The 13,238-nt window shown below is 36.5% G+C and overlaps 1 long non-coding RNA gene across 3 annotated transcripts; it reads left to right on the top strand.

The window, feature by feature from the left end:
• Nucleotides 1–778: 778 nt before the first annotated feature.
• On the top strand, nt 779–8,612 carry LOC130051190 (uncharacterized). Of its 3 annotated transcripts, XR_008799557.1 has the most exons (6): nt 779–1,059; nt 2,395–2,534; nt 3,278–3,420; nt 5,377–5,434; nt 6,004–6,134; nt 8,491–8,612. It is a non-coding gene; the product is annotated as an uncharacterized LOC130051190 (long non-coding RNA). The 3 variants fall into 3 exon arrangements; XR_008799556.1 differs by lacking the exon at nt 779–1,059 and having other exon boundaries at nt 2,330–2,534; XR_008799558.1 differs by lacking the exons at nt 779–1,059; nt 5,377–5,434 and having other exon boundaries at nt 2,310–2,534.
• Nucleotides 8,613–13,238: the final 4,626 nt, after the last annotated feature.

Here is a 13,238-nt window from a genome sequence, read left to right as displayed (position 1 = left end):
AGAATATTTCTGGAAGGGCTTCAAATTTAGGCCTATGTTTGGCGCTAACGGCCATTGAGCAGTGAGGGTTCTTTAGCGTGCCACACCTACTGTGACATGGGTCATCCGTTTTTAAGGTCATCTCCGAAGAACCTGTGACATTCACATCTTATGCCGAGCGTTTGGCGATGGAACTACCAGTTTTAACGACTTAGGTCTGTTGCGGCCGGGATTCGAACCCGGGCCTTCCGCATGCGGGGCGAACGCTCTAACCTCACGGCCAAACGATACAAAAGTTACAAATGTTGGGGAAAGGAGTAAATACATTTATTGACAATGTCTTTCATAAACATAGGTGTACAATAATTAGAACTACTTGTCAAATCAGTTTGACACGATCGTGCATTCATTGAAATGTAGTATCAAGTTACTTTTTAAGATATGGGGGGGGGGGGGGGGGGGGGGGGAGGAAAAAGACGACTTCTGTAAAATTCTTGTGAAGTGAGACAAAACAATAATGATAAATTGTGGTTTTACCCAAACTTGTAAATGCAATAATGATAAGAAGGGGGGGGGGGGGGGGGGGGGGAGAGAGATTGTTGGGGGATGTGAGGTATTTATTGACTGTCAGAAACTGTCTAATTTTTGTACATGTACCAGCACTCGTCACGTGCAATGTGCGCATGTATAAGGGTTAAATTCATAACTGCAGGCTCTTACATTCTTCTGTCATTCGGAACTACCCCCCCCCCCCCCCCCCCACACACACACTTTTAAACCAAACAATAATTATGTTTTGTTAAATATAATGAAAATGATTTATCATTCTATTTTGGTGAGTGATCTGCAATTTTCCTTAAATTTTCACAGTTGATAATCCTGACATTTGTACTTTATAAATCAAATTTCTGATATAATAAGAAAATCAAAGTTTACTTTCACTCTTACGCACACGTTCCTTTTTCATTTTTGCTTTGCTATGAAGATCGATCCTTTCACTTTGGTGTAACGACGAACGCACGGTGAGCGATTTATGAACAGTGAACACAAAACTGCAAACGGAGAGCGAACGGGAAAATGGTAAAGTATCTAATGTTTCAGGGATTGTAAATCCGCCACTGGCTACAGCTCTGCAGACGATAGCGAAATTTTATGTAATTGTAAATGTCTATGATATATACATGATACACAGTAAAAATGGTAATATACATGCATATATATATAACCCTTTATATTTACAGAAATTGCATCTAATTCAACGAATATTTCTTTTTAAAAACAAACATTTAGAACGTTTTAGCAAAGTACTGGCACTAAATAACTCTTATAAGGATTGAAATATTGCTGTGAACTGCCGTCAACATAAACACATGGGCGCCGCCATTGCGGAAGAAGTCTAAAAAAGGCCGCTTGTGCAATTAAAAATAGTTTTGAGTACGAGCTCGAAAACTGGAGTAAGTACTCCTAAGAGTACATACTCGAAATGTTTTATAACCTTAGAATCTGACCACGTACTCCTAGGAGTATGATTTTGAATTCGAGCTAGAGTTGGAGCTGGAGCCAGAGCCAACTTTTATAACCTCCTAGCCAGGTAGGAGAAGATGCACTATATCCACCTGTGGGGTTTCGTTGTGGGGCAAAGCATCAAAAATGCATCATTTAGTGTAATAATTAAATGAATATTACTAATACACTGAAACCTAGCTGGTACAATAATCGAAATAAATTAATTGATGGGAAACTGTGCACTTATTTTAAACTTAAGAAGCACTTTGGTTTTGAGAACTATCTTAATAAAATTAAAAATTTTGATTTGTAAGTTACGGATATCAGCTCATAAATTAATGGTTGAAGTTGGTAGATATTCTGGTATTACTAGGAATGAACGAATATGTAACAAATGCAACTCCGGTTCATTAGGTGATGAGATTCATTTTTTGATTAAATGTGAAAAGTTTGTTGATGAAAGAAAATCTTTTTATGGTGCTATAGAAAAAGAGTTAAATTTTTTACCAAACTCAATGATGAACAAAAATTCAGTTACATACTATGTTCTGAAGAGCCATCTATTCTATAAATATAACTGGATTTATTTTGAACAATATATGACACTATTTGTATATAACTGTGTTATGTAATCGCTTCTTTCTTTACTTGTATATATGTACATTATTTGTATGTATTTTCATGCTGCCCCTTGAGGGCCCTTGATTGGAAAATAAAATATGTTCTATGTTCTATTATTGTCAAAGACTAAATGAAAAACTAATGATTTGGATCAGAACGCTGCTCAGGATGTCCACTTTTTTGTCTCGGGCTCGTAATCCTGTCTACTTTGTGTCTCGCTTGTTTTGTTTTTGTACTGAGATATTTGTTTATGTTTTTTATTTAATTTCTATTGTCTATTTTATCTAGGATGTTGTCCACTAAGCTTATGATGGGGATCGTAGCACTACCCTACACACAGACATGGAATTGATCTGCTTAGTCCATTATCAGAAGAGTGACCGGGACTGTTCGTCCCGTCAGAGAAGTGTCTTGAGAAGCATTACAAGGTACAGAGCTACATTATTTGAAATTAGTTTTACTTCCTGGTCACTTGGCTGGCTATATATCAACTTATTTTTTTGGAATAATCATTTGAAAACTTTTACCGCCCCTTGGGCCCAATGGATATGAAAACGGCTGGCTAAAATATCATGAATATAATAAAACACTATTATTAAAAACAAGTTCTTGGATTTCAAACACTTACTAACACATAGTATATATATTGTACCTAATAACCATGTTAACTGCTAGCAAATAGTTAAGAAAAGAAAAAAATATAGACACTGTATTTATAATCTCTTGAAGAAATAAATCAAGTCTTCTTGTTACATGATTTAAAGATAATATTTAAAAATGAGTCTGAGCTAGGTTTTGTTTTTCACGTAAAACTAACACAATAGTCGACGTCATCTTTGTTTTGTCATTGTCATCTAGTAAGTGACCATGTATTCAGCAAAGTTCATTCTTTGTCACCATTTTAATTATTTCATGCTTTGAGGTGACACTTTTAAGGAAGGAGTACACAGTTTGTGTTGCTGGCTGCAAGAACGACTCACCCACCCCCGAGTATATAATGTGTACAGGGGGTTATAGCAGGTACCACTCACTCTAAACAGGGATTTCATGTAGGGACTCATTTCTCCCGAGTGTCTTGACATTCACCAGCTGGCAACATATGTGTCTTGATCAGGTCAGCCTCATTTACATTCTCAATTTTGGCAATAAATTATCATTAAATTTTTTTTAGGAACTTGTATGAATGGGCAGAAGAAATTTTCTTAACTGACTATCCCATCATTGCCTGCTGTTTGAGACAGAGCACTTTATTGAAAATTGCTGGAGTGTAGCAATCATTGGGTGTCCTCATTTGGCCTGAGAAGAGTCAGAGAAGTATTCATTTTTATTGTAAAAGGTTTAGTTTATGTAAAGAGCATGAAGGCAGATTTTACAGTTATCTCCCTAGACTATGTAAATTATAATACAGCACTTGCTAATGATGTTATTTTACATATTGAATGTTGTCAATTTGGTTCGTAGTCAAAGACATGAGTTATAGCTGCCTGTATTGTACCAGTTTACATACAGAATTAACAGTAGATTACATGTACCTGACTCTCCAGGAATGCATTTTTGCCTGAGTGATTATTGCTGTTGGTCTGCATCCTTCATTGTGTTTCGTCTGTCGTGCATTACCAATTGTACATGTTATATACCTGTCTTTAGATGGGGTGTATTATGGTAAAGCACTGTCTGTATGTCCGTCTGTAGATGGGACGTATTATAGTACAGCAATGTCTGTATGTCTGTCTGTAGATGGGACGTATCATAGTACAGCAATGTCTGTATGTCTGTCTGTAGATGGGGTGTATTATGGTAAAGCACTGTCTGTATGTCTGTCTGTAGATGGGACGTATTATAGTACAGCAATGTCTGTATGTCTGTCTGTAGATGGGACGTATCATAGTACAGCAATGTCTGTATGTCTGTCTGTAGATGGGGCATATTATGGTACAACAATGTCTGTATGTCTGTCTGTAGATGAGACTTGTCATAGTACAACAATGTCTGTATGTCTGTCTGTAGATGGGACATATTATGATACAGCAATGTCTGTATGTCTGTCTGTAGATGGGACATATTATGGTACAGCAATGTCTGTATGTCTGTCTGTAGATGGGACGTATTATGGTACAGCAATGTCTGTATATGTATGTCTGTAGATGGGACATATTATGGTACAGCAATGTCTGTATATGTATGTCTGTAGATGGGATGTATTATGGTACAGCAATGTCTGTATATGTATGTCTGTAGATGGGATGTATTATGGTACAACAATGTCTGTATATGTATGTCTGTAGATGGGATGTATTATGGTACAGCAATGTCTGTATATGTATGTCTGTAGATGGGATGTATTATGGTACAGCAATGTCTGTATATGTATGTCTGTAGATGGGATGTATTATGGTACAACAATGTCTGTATATATATGTCTGTAGATGGGATGTATTATGGTACAGCAATGTCTGTATATGTATGTCTGTAGATGGGATGTATTATGGTACAACAATGTCTGTATATGTATGTCTGTAGATGGGATGTATTATGGTACAGCAATGTCTGTATATGTATGTCTGTAGATGGGATGTATTATGGTACAACAATGTCTGTATATGTATGTCTGTAGATGGGATGTATTATGGTACAGCAATGTCTGTATATGTATGTCTGTAGATGGGGTGTATTATGGTACAACAATGTCTGTATATGTATGTCTGTAGATGGGATGTATTATGGTACAGCAATGTCTGTATATGTATGTCTGTAGATGGGATGTATTATGGTACAGCAATGTCTGTATATGTATGTCTGTAGATGGGATGTATTATGGTACAGCAATGTCTGTATATGTATGTCTGTAGATGGGACGTATTATGGTACAGCAATGTCTGTATATGTATGTCTGTATATAGGACGTATTATGGTACAGCAATGTCTGTATGTAGATGGGACGTATTATAGTACAGTAATGCCTGTATGTCTGTCTGTAGATGGGACGTATTGTGGTACAGCAATGTCTGTGTGTATGTCTGTAGATGGGATATATTATGGTACATTGATGCCTGTATGTCTGTAGATGGGACGTATTATGGTACAGCAGTGTCTGTATGTCTGTCTGTAGAGTGTCGATGGGACGTACTGTGGTATAGCAATGTCTGTGTGTCTGTCTGTAGATGGGATGTATTATGGTACAGCAATGTATGCATTTCTGTCTTAAGATGGAATGCATTGTCCACCATCTGAATGCTTTGTTATGATGTATGAAATGCCTTCTAATTTCAGGAATATTAGGGTCTTTAGGGGGCTGAAATAAGGTTCCATTCCCATACTAAAAAAGCAGGTATTTTCCCATTTTGTACTTTGAAATTCCCAAGTAATGAAAACAAATAAAAACAGGGTAGCCTAATTGTTCATAAATCTTCACTGGCCCTTAGAGGCAAAAATTGTTATGTAAACCTAATATTTTGGCCTCTGCTTATTTGAATGAGGTAAACTTTTACCAAATTGAAAGTCAGAAAGAGTCCAGTTCTACCTTAATTCACTCTGGATTGGTTTTCTCCCTACTTCTTTGTGTGAAACTTTACTTCCAAGTTCAAACAATTGCCATTATTTTTCCCAATTGGAAAGGCCCAGGCCCTTCAAATGAAGACCTTAAAAAACCCAGAATTTAAAATGTAAAATCCAAAACAGGGTCAATATAGGAAAATTATTATTGCCTTTGTATCCTTATTGTTACATATAACCAATGCTCAGGTGACCGATAAGGCCAGTCGAGTCTCTTGTTTAGAAGATAACAAGCTGGCTTCTTTTGACAATTTCATCAGGATTTTAATTAGCTCAAACTTTCATTTACTAGTACCTGTCTGATTTCTGGTCATTCCAGCACTCATTGTCACTTTGGTTTTTCAGCTCCCTGCCTGGGCCTCATGAGATGGTGACACCCTGCAGTAGGAGCAGTTCCTACTGGTATCTCTTAAAAGCAGACAGAGGTTTTCTTAGCATCTTATCCATTTCCGGAGACAAACTTTTGTATGGAGCTGGTAAAATTTCTATCTGTTTTTAGCTTGTTTGAGCTTTAAGCTCAAGTGGGCTGTTCTAATCACCCATTGTCTGTTGTACATCTGTCTGTCCATCTGTCTGTAAACTTATTTTCAACTTCTCTACAATCACATAGCCCAATTTCAACCAAACTTAGTATCGTTAAAGGATTAAAAATTGTTTAAATGAAGGACCTTCAAAGGTTTGATAATCAACAAATGAAAACAGATAGCATTGGCTTATTTAAGAATCATCTCCATAACTACTGAGGTAGAAATGACGAAACATCTATAAGTCATGTGAAAGCTTTCCGACATATTGTAAATTGTTTGAAGTCTGGCTCCAGGGGATAGGATTAGGGTCATTGGTGCCTGGGAAGGACAAATACTACAGGCCAATGACCCCATTTATAGTAAAACGGTGGGGACTTTCTGAAATTTATTGGGCTGAAATAATGTAAATTAGGGCCATTTTTTTCTTACCGAAATTTGTCCATTGTCCGTCATCTTTGTCGTAGGGGTCATCATAATCATTTCACATGTTCATCTTCTTCTCCAGAACCAGCGGTCCAATTTCAACCAAGCTTGGCACAAAACATCCTTGAGTAAAGGGAATTCAAGTTTGTTCAAATGAAGGGCCACACCCTTCTTCAAGGGGAGATAATGGCAAAAATAGTGAAACTACATTAACATCTTTAAAAAATCTTCTCCAGAGCCACTGGGCCAATTTCAACCAAACCTGACACAAAGGGATTCAAGTTTGTTCAAATGAAGGATCGCGCCCCTTTCCATGGGGGGTTAATAGCAAAATAGTGAAAATACATTGATGACTTTTAAAAATCTTCTTCTCCAGAAACAATCATGGCACAAAGCATCCTTGGGTAAAGGGGATTCAAGTTTGTTCAAATGAAGAGCCATGCCCCCTTCAAAGGGAAGATAATTTCAAAAATGCAAAAATAGGGTGGGGTTGTTTAAAAATGATCTTGTCAGAAACCATTGGGCCAGAAGAGCTGAAATGTACATGAAAGCTTCCTGACATAGTACAAATTTAAGTTTGTTAAAACCATGACCCCCAGGGATTCATTAGGACCACAATAGGGGATCAAACTTTTACATTCAGATGTATAGGTAAAATCTTTGAAAATCTTCTTTTCAAGAACCACTGTGTCAGGAAAATAGAAATTTACATGAAAGCTTCCTGACAAAGTGCAGATTCAAGTTCGTTAAAATTATGGTGCCCGAGTGTAGGATAGGGCCATAATAGGGGATAAAAGTTTTACAGATAAATATACATGTATAGGGAAAATCTTTTAAAAATCGTCTTCTGAAAAATCACTGAACCAAAAAAATTTGCATTTACCAGAAAGCTTCTTGACATAGTGCAAATTCAAGTTTTTTAAATTATGCCCCCAGGAGAAGGGTGGATTGATTGATTTTATATCGTTTAACGTCCCTCTCCAGAATATTTCACTCATATGGAGACGTACGGAGAAGGGTGGAGTCACAATAAGGGATCAAAGCTGTATATACAAATATAAAGGGAAAATCTTTAAAAATCTTCTTAATAACCATTGGGCCAAAGAAGTTTACATTTACACAAATCTTTTGACATAGTGCAGATTCAAGTTTATAAAATTCATGGACCCTGGAGGTAGGATGGAGCCACAATAGGGATCAAAGTTTTACATGTGAACAAATGGGGAAAATCCTTATATCCTTAGGATAGGAGAACTATTTTTTGAACTTTATGTTGAGACATGATGGGTTGGAGAACTATTTTCTGAACTTTACATTGAGTGGTGAGGAGGTGAGAACTGTTTTCTGAAATTTAATACGCTGGGAGGTGATGGGGTGGAGAAGTATTTTCTGAACTTTACGTTGGGTGGTGAAGGAGTGAGAACTGATATCTGAAATTTACGTTGGGAGGTGAGGGAGTGGAGAACTATTTTCTGAAATTTACGTTGGGAGGTGAAGGATGGAGAACTATTTTCTGAACTTGATGTCGAGACATGATGGGTTGGAGAACTGTTTTCAGAACTTTAAGTAGTGAGGTGACAGGGATGAGAATTATTTTCTGAACTTTATGTTGAGACAAGAGGGGTGGAAAACTATTTTCTGAACTTTACGCTGGGAGGTGAGGGGGTGAGAAACTTTTCATTGATGTCGTATAGGACTTATTGTATACAGAGATTAGATATTGTATTATTAGTGTTTTTAAATTGATGTTTGTTTTCAATTTGGTACATTCAGAATGATTACATGGATGTTTTGTAGACATTCTTGTTCTAATAGCATACTATAATGGTGGGAAGAAATCATTTTGGTTACTTAGTACTTAATGTTGAAATCAATTTTACAGGGTAGCAGTTACTTGGGATGTCTGGCTGATTAATGAGGATAATTTCCCTGAGACTCTGACATTTTGTAGGACTTGGATAGCTCTATTGCTGCAGAAAATGTCAGGTTTGTTAATGAACTTATATAAAATGTTTTATGCCTCATTCTGACAATGGCTTGAGCATATAGTGTAACCCTTTTTAGCTCACATGAGTTGAAAGCTAAAGTGAGCTATTCTGATCACAATTTGTCCAGCATCAGTCTTTTCGTCTCTTCATAAACTTTGAACATTTTCGACATCTTCTCAAGCACCACAGGGCTAATATCACTCAGCCAAACTTGCCTCAAAGCATACTTGGGTAAAGAGGATTCAAGTTTCTGCAAAATGGAGGACCATGCTCCATCCAAAGGGGAGGTAATAAAATAATAGAGTGGAGTCATTTAAAAATCTTCTCAAGAACCGCTAGACCAGAAAAGTTGAAATTTATATAAATGCTTCCTGACAAAGTGTAGATTCAAGTTTGTTCAAATTATGGCACCATATGGAGTAAGATGGGACCACAATAGGGGATAAAAAATATTGGAGTCATATTAGAGGATCAGAAAAATCTTTTCTTTTTGTAAAATGATGAGCCTTGAGTAAAGGCAATTGTATAGCTACGACACAGCTAGTTTTTTACTCAGGTGACCTATTGCAATTGGTTGTCGTCCGTTGTGTGTTAACAATTGAACATTTTTTCTTCTTGATAACTACCTGTCCAATTCTTTTCAAATTTAGTATGAAGCATCTTTAGGACAAGGGGGACATAAATTGTAAATTTCAGGACTCCAGCACCCCTGGGGCATTAGGGGTGGGCCAAAGACTGCACAAAATTGATGAATTTTCAAAAATCTTCTCAAGAACCGCACATGTGCAAGGAAAACTAAATACATGGTGAAGAGCAGGAAAGTCTCTATCAAAATTGTAAATTTCATTATCTCCGGGGTAGGGGTTCTAACCCCAGGATGGGGCCAAACTTGGTACAGTATAATCTGTCTAAACCGGCTATGTGTGGTTCCAAAGAAATTGGTCGGTTTACACAGAGTCCGGAGTGCAGAATGTTGACAAGAGTGAGAGTTGCTTCCCTTGTATTCACTATCTATGCATACGTGTGTAATGATTGCTAACGTTTTATTATATCACAAAAGAATTTAAAATGTAAAAATATAAATGTCAGTGTTTTATTGTCGTGCTCATTTGAAAAAAAAATCAATTTTTATTAAACAGTTTAAAATCTGGGAATTATTCGCGCACTTTTCTGTTGGTAAATTGTCGATTTCATCTACATCATCGCCGTCATCAAGTGCTACATTCTGTACGTTTGTCAAGTTTGTGTTGTGTTCGTCTAAAATTGGTCTTTCCCAGCTTTTGTTGTAAATGTATCGCTTTCATCTGTCTCAATTTGTGAAACGGAAACTGATGTAATGCCGAGTGATCGACCGGACATGGCGAGTTGTGTTTAGTAACTGCATATCATCACTGTCTGACTCGCCGGAGAGCACCGAGAAGTCCACGAGGGGAACCCTGCTTTTGGAAAACATAACGGGATTGTTGCCGATTTTGTTTCATTCCAAGAATGTATCAATTCATCGATTAATTGAACTTTGTCTTTTAATGTCAGTTCTTGTCTCTGTCGTTAAGGGGAGGGCGCCATTACCTCGTGCATGGTGCTGTCATAATTGAAAAGTGCACCCCCCAAAAATCAGGTTTTATTTTAAACTGATCGCGACCCATCGCCAGTTGCACTCTTTTACTTACCTGTGGCTTCCCTTGAGACACCCTTTGTGTACACCGCGTGTGATCGACCGAATACCGACAGGTTGGTCATCATGGGGTGGCTGGTTTAAATGCGATAATTAGAGCTAATTACGAGCAGTTGAGACCTCGTGTACACCGAATACAATTGACCGTAACAATTAGGGTGGTGTATCATCGAGGGGCTGGTTTACACAGGACAATTAAAGTTAATTAATAGCAGTTGGGACTGTGTAAGTCGGCCGATATACAGAATATGCAGTATCCGGAGTACAGGGAATTATTAATAAAGGATTTGTTAAAGAAATGTTAGGGACTATATTTTGTGGCCGGAATTGACAGAGCGCCGGAGTACTCAGAGGCCGGTTTGGACAAATTATACTGTATATAGTGTTTATGTGTAAAACACTTAAATTACGTCTTCTTTTGTGCTCGATACTAAATTGAAAGTATAAATAGATATTTAAAAAGAACAGGTAGTCCTTTACCAAAATTGTAAATTTGATGATCCCAGGGGTAGGGGTTTTTGGTATCAGGGTGTGGCCAAAATGGTCAGTTATTAAATATGTGAACAATAGACATTTTTAACTTCTTGATAACTATTATTCCAATTCTTTTCAAATTTGGTATGAAACATATTTGGAACAAGGGGACCATTAATTGTAAATTTCAGGATTCCTGCACCCCTGGGGCCCTAGGGGCAGGGCAAAAACTGCCCAAAATTGACCAATTTTCTAAAAAAAAAAAAAAACCTTCTCAAGAACCGCACACATGTAAAGAAAACTAATTGCATAGTGATGTAGAACAGGAAAGTCTTTACCAAAATTGCACATTTCATGATCCTTGGGGTAAGGGTTCTGACCCCTGGGTGGGGTCAGATTTGGTATATAGTATTTATGTGTATAAACACTTGGATAACATTTTCTTTAGTGCTATTGATACTAAATGGATAGAGCAGGCAGTCCTTTACCAAAATTGTAAGTTTGATGATCCCTAGAGTAGGGGTTCTGACCCCAAGGTGGGCCAAACTTAGTATATACTATTTATGTGTAAGTTGGCTGTTACTGTATAAAATCTAAATGCATACTTAGGGATAGCAGAAAAGGATGTACAAAAAAATTGTGAATTTTACAACCCAGAGTTTTGACTGTAGGATGGGTCCAAATTAGTCATATCTTTTGATGTTTTAATGTAAATAAATCTACAGTATTATTTAAAGCCTTACATCAGTGTATGCACTTTTGAGGCCAGTGAAGTTTTAAGAACACATCTTTTTTTATAATGTTGCTGAACATAAGAATTTAGCTTAGATGTTCAGAACAGGAATTCTTTTCTAGATTTCATAGTCTGTGGGAGTAGTATGGATACTTTTTCACTAGTATTCAGGTGATCAATAAGGCCTGTGGGCCTCTTGTTTTCAAAAGCAGTATATTATCGGAGATAAAAGTCAAAAGGATCCACACTACAGCTCATTTTCATATTCTAATCGAGTATTTTTTAAATCATGTATCAATAAAATGATAAAATCATATTGATACTGTCGATTTATAACATTGAACGCATCAGTGTGCTCTCAGCTATGCTTTGAAGATCATCCAGAATTCAAAGGTTTCTTCATGCTTACTTGGACATTTTATCTCACGTGATTTAGAATGACAGCTAATTTGTCATGTAGAAACTTATTTAAATACCCCTTAAGGGATCAACACTTACTTTTCATATAATTAAGAAATAATTCATCCCCCTAATGGAAACCATTCCATATCTCTATTGACCAAACAATTTTTGTTAAACAAACGTGTGACGTGTTGAGATAAACATAACACTTACTTTAAAAGACCTGCATGTGTTTCTCATAGCTCTTGGTTATGGTCATACTGATCCAAGTCAAACTTCAAGGTCAAGATTGCCAAGTCAGAGACAATGGTGTAAAATGAAAGGTGCTGTCAGAAGGAATCTATTTACAAAATCCAAAGGCTGTACTTTAAATAGTTCAGGAGATACTGTCTAAGTTTGGGTTTCTTTAAATAGAATCAACTGCTAAGGTTTAGGTCACAAGGTTGAAATCTCTGGTAATATCAGGAAGGTAGTGATTCCCACAGCAGCTTCAAAAGGGCAGGGAAAATTAGTACCTCAGACAGGGGCAGAAGGGAACTCTCGCTTTGTTCGGGGTATTAAACATCACATCCTCACAAGTCAATGTTTTGTGATTTGGAATTGTATTTGTTCATGAAAATGCTCAATGCACTCTTCAAAAAATTGTACAATTATAAAACAAAGTAACAATGAATGAAATAATTCTTTTTAATCTGTTGCCAAGGAAACAAAGCCCGGTGGGTAGTAATTTTATATGGTTTCTTAAATGTTTATGGTCCAAATATTATGTAAAAAGTAATATTTTTTGTGTTTTGAAATAAAAATTTTCTACCAACTAGTATACTCTTATAGATAATACTCTTTCTAAGAATTCTACTAGCTTTTTACCCCATAAGTTTGCCTCGATTAGTTTTTATAACACTAATATTCCCGTTTGTACAAAGATCACGTAAATGTAAAACATCACAAAATTAAGCCCATCTGGTCAAAAAACAACACGGGCGATTTTTTTAAAAAGTCAATTTCAAAAGATAAATTCCTACTGAATATACTGATATGCAACGCGACTTTGTTTGCTACATGTCAAAATGTCGCAAACCTTACTTTAAGTTATTTGTTACTCATAAATGAAAATATTTTAACTCCTGTTTTTGTTAACTGTTGATCGAATACATGCAATTCCCCATCACTTAAAATTTTCGTACGGAAGATCAACACTGAAAAACGTCATTTGAAAGTTTAATTGAAGCTGTGCGATGTTTCAGGAATTTCTGTGCCTTGTTTTGAAATATTGCACAGAGTCAATTGACACCGGAATCATGGTTAATTGATATGGATTAAGTTATATTTTACCCGTATATATTAAAAATTTATTTTGA

Source organism: Ostrea edulis, chromosome 1 (genome assembly GCF_947568905.1).
Source record: "Ostrea edulis chromosome 1, xbOstEdul1.1, whole genome shotgun sequence".
NCBI lineage: Eukaryota > Metazoa > Mollusca > Bivalvia > Ostreida > Ostreidae > Ostrea > Ostrea edulis.
Note: the sequence above shows the minus strand (reverse complement) of the source record. Positions and strands in the feature narration are given on the sequence as shown.